The 7945-nt window shown below is 34.5% G+C and overlaps 1 pseudogene; it reads right to left on the bottom strand.

The window, feature by feature from the left end:
- Positions 1–44, bottom strand: LOC149776883 (U5 spliceosomal RNA; annotated as a pseudogene).
- Positions 45–7945: the final 7901 nt, after the last annotated feature.

Here is a 7945-nt window from a genome sequence, read left to right as displayed (position 1 = left end):
CCAGAGTAATCTTTAGTAAAAGGCGAAAGATTAATACGATGTGAAGAGAAACCAGAGTAATCATTATACTTTCACGCTTTATTTTGAAGAGAAATAGTTTGAACTTTCCAAATGCTTTTGTAAAGACGATAGTGGAATGGTTATGTCTACAAAGATCCAAAAGGGTCATAGTTTTCAATATACAGTGTCATTTTGCTATTGGCTATTTTGAATTTCAGTGAAACCCATTTATTTTCTTTATACTGGTAGAAAGGATACTAATTAATATTTCTATATTTCTTGTCGTGGAAAAGGCAGGGGGAGTTAATTTGACAGTGAAAGGGATGTAATCCACATTCGTTAGATGTTCGAGTTATCGAGATGGATTATAACTACCTATTTATACATCAGGAAAAGATTACTAATTTGGAAAAAAATAACAGGTGTTTTATTCATATAGGAAATCAAAATTTACTTGAAGAAAAAAAATTCCATTTTAGATTAATGCAACGTGTGGATGTTTCAGATGTTTGGGATATCATCTGTCTTCTCCGAGGAGAGCAATGTAGACCTTAAACCTGGCATATGTACTAGCAAACTAGGGTATGTTATACCAAGCTTAGACCATTAACTGTCTTTATTGCGTTTGGTACAATTCCAATAGGTGGTCCACACATGGTTAAGTAAAGATTCAGACATGTTTAGGCTGCCGTTAATGAAATTGAGTCGCAATTATTACTTCCGGATCAGTACCCACAAAAGTAGTCCCAGTCTATATTTAGAGCATTGTTTCCTCTCTCGTTTCGGTAGTGGTACGCAGCTTAGATTTCGGCTTTTGAGGTATAGATTTCAGGAAAATTAAATTGAAAACTCTTTGTAAAATGAGCATCAATGAGTTTCTCTTCCTACTGCTAAAACTGTTAGATCCAACTCGCAAAAAAGGCGCATAACATATTCCCATGTTGTTGTTGTGGGAATAACGCCATTTTTCAGCACGTGATAGGCTATACATGGCGGCCAGTATAAATAGTGGCATAAGAAACTGGAGAAAACCTCGGGAAGAGCCACCGACTCACGAGAGGCTAATGGCAACCTTTCTCATATACACACATAGACCGACCCCGAGACCCGAACCACGTGGATCGAGATGAGATGGCAGTGATTGGTAAAGTCGAGCGCTTTAGAACACTCGGCCATCCGGGTTCCCGTTTAATTCCATGTAGTTTAAAATTAGCATTTAAAACCTTAATACTTACGTGTAAATTCTTCATTTCTTTTAAGGTATGTCACCTGCTGTGATACATCGCCAGCATTGAAAATTATTTTCTGTCGGAAACGTGTCATGCCGTTTTCATAGATTTGTATGTTTTGAGTTTAAATGAATGCAGCCGGTGTTACTATCCATCAAAAATAATAGTAATACAAAGTTTATGTAAGTAACAACTCAGATTTCGTTAGAGATTTTCAATCACAAATACATAAAAGTAGCTAGAAATACGAGGCCTCCAAAGTTGTATATTAAAACTTGCTGGTACTCTGTGACATGTGAATGGTTTTAAGATTGTTCTTTTTGAATTATTTTTAGGCAGCCATAGTCAAAAAAATTTCCTTAATGTTATTTCGTCTGTTTTGCTTTAATTTGGTTTCGTTAGATGCCTCAAGGAGCAAATCTGAGCAGCTTTGATCATTAATGAAATTGTAAAGCTGATGTAATAAGCCTTTCCCAAAGAATTTATTAATTTCTTAGAATTAGTTCGAAGATGAAAAATACCATGGCACATGCTCATAGGTAGAGAAAAAAATAATGAACAGATCACAGCAAACAAACAAAAAACCCCAACCATGTTGCCACTTTCACATGGACGTAAGCTTATGGTGCTTTAGGTTCGTTGATATTAGACACACACACACACACACACACACACACACACACACACACTGTTTACTCATATTCAGCGTGATGTTGTGAGTTTGACGCCATTTTCCAACAATAACAAGAAAAAAACAACTTGCATCTTTCAAATGCAATTAATATTACAGTACCTTCGGTTCTTTGATTTTCAGTCAAAACACACACACACACACACACACACACACACACTCGTGCATGTATATACACAGGGCGTTTTTACTGCAGACGAGTTTCAAATATACACTTAACAGATCTTAATTTCCAAAACTTTGATACATCTAGTCCACAATCGTTAGATCACGCCTCTTTTTATTAGCGGATTGATTATTCAGATTGGTTTTACTGGGTTTAATGCCATTTTGCAGCACATGATTGGTATATATATGAACGCTAAATTGATACACTTTGGATGACCATATGCAAATATAATACTTGTACATACATTTGCATACATATTCCACGCAAACTAGACCAGCAAGTAGATCATCGCTTCTTTTGTTTTTTTCTGACACTACCGGTAATGTCAGGGGAGAAAAAAGAAGAAAAGGCGGAGATCTACTTGTTGGTCTAAAAAGCAAACGTGCATCTACATACATGTATTTGAATAAGATCACATCAAATGCTAAATTCATAAACATAAGATAATGTTACTTACTTCCAAACACACATGCATACCATATACATGTGAGATAAAGAGGACAAAATAGAAGGTATGATGCGAGAAAGTGACGTGATAACTAACATACTTCTGGTCCAGTAATATTCAGGGAACATAATATTCCTGATAAACTCCATTTGTCAATAAATCGAACAAGGTCAGATCCATAAGGACATAGAACACAATTAATTTTACTCTATGTTCTCTACATTTGTTTCTCAATACTTCTTAAATCCCTAAAAAATGCATAAATATAACTCTTCTGTCACCACCAAAATGAGAGGAAGAAATATTCTAAAAATAGACTTGAACTACATCTATTGGTACTGAACTGGATGTACTAATTGTGACCTGATTCCTGACAGGCCCAATTTGTTATGGCCAATTTTAGTCAAACTTTTATATTTGCATGCCACACCTATTTCAATTTTATACATGAAGTCTTTTTGAATTTTATTACAAACAAGACACGTGACACCTTTCAGAAAGTGTGTAGTGCTGGTGTTCCACAGGGTGCAAATTTTGGTCCAAGTGCTCTTGAGAAACCAAAACTTAATTTGCTATATCTTCCTTAATTATAAGAATTTTTCAATGCAATGAAAACCTGAATGTACAAGGCCTCTCTGAGAATATGTTTACAATTTGAAATTATTGATAAAGGAAATTTAAATAAACATTTAAATTTTAAAAACTACATTTTATTGAAAATATAAATTTTCCTACAAGTTTTAAAATTCAGTTTGACAAATTTTAGACAGCAAAGTTGACTAATACATGGTATTTAAAACAAATGGTAGCTTAAGTCTGTACAAGTGATATCATTTTTCCCAGGGTTAGTGAAGCAACACAGCTCATAGTGATTTTGGCAGCAAACCGCAATATGCCTGTCCAGATGCATATAGGTGTAGACACTAAAGAAACAGTGACAGGTGCTATGTTCCACATATTGTGTCAGGTACGTAGGCAGTTGTTTGTATAAGTAATAGCGCACTCAGATTTAAAGTTCGGATGGGACCACTACCATGTTGTATAGCAAAAATGCATTCCATTTCAATGTCAATAACTACAAAAGGTGACAATGGGATAGGAAAATACAGTTTCTAGGGAGGCTCTACCTTACTGAAAAATGGTGTTATTCTCTCTCATGAAGACCTAAGCCATGTCTTTGTGGTGCTATATATCAGTGTGGTGATATGAACTAATCATGGTCACTTATGACAGTACACTTCACATGTCCTTATGAAACCTTGCTATCACCACCGGACTACTGGAGAGCTTCCAAACTGATCCAACTCTAACATTTTGTTCCAGATACAATGTTAGACCTGAAAAGATATAACATGTCTCACTTGATTCTAGAAAACAGTAAGATGTAGGTAAATGAATTTAAAATGTGTTCGATATGGTGATTTCAAAATAACATTAAGGTTGCAAGCATGGGAAAAATATTAAACATGACAGACTGACACTCAAAAAGGTGAAGCGATGACCATGTATTAAAGTGATAAATTTATCCTAAAAATATATGGGGTTTCTAGAAGCATATTTAGCCATTTACAGGTTAAATAGCAAATCAGGTAGACTATGTATCATACAGTTTAAGGCAATGTTGGGGCTGTGAGGTTTGATGATTGGTGCAAACATTAGTACATACCAGTATACAGGAAAGTCAAGCGACAATGTAATAAATTAAAATATATGACTATAAGCGATCTTATTCATGAGGGAAATAACAATTTTGGATATTGCAGATGAATACAGCAAAATGTGGCCACACAGATCAACTATAGATACCAATAAATCCTATATCGTCAACTAAATGTGAAATTCTGATCCCCAAAACGTGAAAACCAGGATGGACATTTACATATGTGGGACATATACAATGTACTTCTTAAGATCAAATGTGCAAACAAAATTCAAATGATCTGTTTCAACATTTATCATTAAGAGTGTTGGTTACCAATTATTAAACTCAATGATTCAATGGAATCAGATATCAGCTGATGCTACAATACTGCACACTGTCATAGTACTAAATTGAAATATGTTATCATACATAGGCCTACTCATGATGAAAATAACATTTTGGGATATTTTCAGCGCACACAGCCAGAAATGGGCCTTACAGATTCACTATATGTACAATGTCAGCCTATATGATGTACTGAATGTGAACGTTTGATCCCAAACATTCTAAAATATATGAATATTTGTTCATGTGGGATATGTAGCTATCGCAAAATCAGTTGTACAAAGTTGAATTCAAATAATCTGTTTGAATATTTCTTATGCAATCTTTAGAGTGTCAGTTAACAAATATTATTAGTAATTAATAATGCATAAAGCAAGATGGATCATCAGCATTCCCATAACATCATATAGGCCACAATGCTGCACTACACCAATCAATATCGTAACCAAACTGAACAATACAATGGAATGCATTTTGTGTTCAGCTTATATTATTTTGCTGTTTTCTTACATCCAAGGGTAATATACATGGGGAAAGTATATTTTATCCCTTTGAATTGTATTTCATTCTGGGACAGTTTAAAATGATTTAGTAGAGAACTTGACTAGGTTCTAGTATAAAGTTTTCATCTCTGTCCTCTCACTAAATACCCTATAACTATGTTTGTAAAAAATTACTGAAGGCCATACAAGCAGATATGTGTTACTCAGGAAGTGACCCCATGATAAACTCATAAATTAACTGCTTGGACCCCTAATAAATACTTTGAATGACCAATACAAACTGGAATTTTGTCTTCGTGTATTTTAAATGATGGTCTCATTTTGACTTACAAAGATATTTTCTCTGACAAAATTTGACAAATATCCAACATTGGAACTTATATATGGTGTAGGAATATTTACATGCTGATATCATTTAATATCATTTCAACAAATATTATATATTTTGGAGTAAATGTTTTAATTTTTTATACTTCTTTTTAAATTTCATTTAAATTTTTCAAAATAAAACTTAACTTTTTATTTCTAATTTCATTCTACTGTTTTTCAAAGTCAATATACATAACATATTGAAATTTCATGTCGTTCATTAATAATAAAGATTTAATACCAGTTTAATCTTTACTCAAATACTGCACTGACAGGACATAGCACAATTAATTTTGTTATATGTTCTCTACATTTGGTTCTCGAGGCTGACATTTCCACTGTGTGACAATCAGTACAAATCATATGTTAATCTAAAAATACCTTCACGGTGAAGTTCTTGCCAAAGGTTTTTTTGAGAGGCTGGACTGTCAACAGAGCAGTATGTAAACAGAACACATATTTCACTTCCGGATCATCACCATGGCCTTATTACTGACTATGCACTATCGCCAAAATACACATGGAAAACCACACCTGAGCTCATATTCTCAAGAATAAACAATGACCTTTAAATCCCTATCAAAATCGCATAAATATAACTCTTCTATCACCATGACAATGAGAGAGGAATAAATGTTCTAACAATAGACTAGAACTACCTTTGTGAGTACCGAACTGGAAGTACTGAGACCTGATTATATAATCATCGGTTACTATCTTCCATTTGGATCTGGTTAGAAGAAAAGAGAACAAAATGCTAAATTTGAACAAGAGGTTTACTTTAATTGAATTGGTACCTCACCAAAGTGAGGCTTCAAAGAATGGTCTATAGACTCATTAAATGTTCCTCTCCACGGTAATCTTTAGTAACTTATGTTGGCACCCCATGACTCCGTTCCTGCAGATGCTGGTAAAGAGTTGGAGGTGTCACCCTGTTTTTCGTTTGTAAAAGTCATGGTTTGTGATTTATGTATCCCCCGTCCTCCCATATGTAGATTCCATATGTGATATTGCTTTTTTTGTATTCATTTTGTTTTATATAAAAGTTTTAATTTTATTATTTTTTTTTATTATATTTGTATCTTTTTTTATTTTCTTTTTTTCTTTTTTTTTTGTTTGTTTTTGTTTTTTATTTATTTATTTATCTCTTTTTTCGTCAGGGTTGATCTTTGTTTCGTTTCGCCATATATCTCGAGTTGTCCCTGCATTCGGGTTCTGAGTTGTACTCCGTTCCCACTCGGTAGGCAGGTCGGTTTCCATTCTCAGGTCAATACTTGCAAACACTAGTGCTCGTGATTGTTTTCTTGCCTTGAACCCGACATGCTTGAAACTTAGGATCGTACTCGTTTTCCCTTTACGAAAGTTCAGGGTAAAAGTTTCCGTTCCCATCCCCATTTCGTTATCGTTATTATTTTTGAGTGACTTGCCATAGTCATTAAAGTCCGGTGTGGTGCTGTTTGTGTGTGTTGTGTTGTAACTGCATTTGATTTTGTGTATAGACTGGCAATATCTAGATCATATCTTAAGAGTTTTGGGTTAACTATCTAGTTTTCAGTAGTGGCACGGTAGACTTGGTTTTAGTCCCTGTGGTGTAGGTCTATCTGTACTTGGAGAATTGTTTGATTGATATCCCGGCTGGGGTGTAATTAATCATTGGTAGTCATTGTTCCAAGATTCGTGTGAACATCAGCTAGAAAGGATTTTACTGGGATAGTTTGGATTCAGGTTCATTATATGATGTATTGTTTAGGAGGTTAATCATATTTAGTTATAATTTCTTCCTTTTTTTGTTTGTTTTTTCTTATATATAAAAATGAAAATAGATGTATTCTTTTAAAAAATTGGACTTTTTAGTTTTGTTTTATTTTTATTTTGTGTGGTTTTGTGTGTTTGTGTATGCATGTACGCAGTTTACTTTGTTGTTGTGCATACTTATCTGCTTATTGTTGGGTTCCTATAGATAGAAATGATGTGTGTGGGCTGGTTAGGTTATTGTATTTTTTTTTCGTTGGGATTTTGTACAGACAGGACCTTCATGGACTCTATTTAGACAGTCTCTTTCCTCGACTTTATCCAGCAGGCCATATCTGTTTAGCGAGCGTTGCATATTCTGGTGGGTCTTTGTTTATTTTGTGTTTAGGGGGGAGGGGGTATCAGTTACAGATGTGTTGACTGAGATTCCCTTGGGATAAACTCTTGAAGAGAGTTAATTCTCTAGCCCTCACATCTGTTTCTGTTATATGCCTATAGCTATATTCGCTAGTCGGGATGAAATAGTTGTTTTTGTAGTATGGCCAGGTTTACCGTACATGTATAGGTGGAGGGATTGGATTTGCACAAAATAAGACAGTCACAGCGGGAGATGGTGGGGTTCCATTGGGATAAACTCCTTAATAGGGTTTTTGCCTACCGCCTCCTCTGTGTACTGTTTCTGTGTTGTTTAATTTCGTAATTGGTTGATAAATGGTTTTGGTGGTGAATTTTTTATATAATGGTAGACAGTCCTGATTATAGTTAGTTTGTGATCGCAGGATGGGGTTTTGGGTTTC

Source organism: Sinohyriopsis cumingii, chromosome 18, assembly GCF_028554795.1.
Source record: "Sinohyriopsis cumingii isolate HCF-2022 chromosome 18, ASM2855479v2, whole genome shotgun sequence".
NCBI classification, from domain to species: Eukaryota; Metazoa; Mollusca; class Bivalvia; order Unionida; family Unionidae; genus Sinohyriopsis; species Sinohyriopsis cumingii.
Note: the sequence above shows the minus strand (reverse complement) of the source record. Positions and strands in the feature narration are given on the sequence as shown.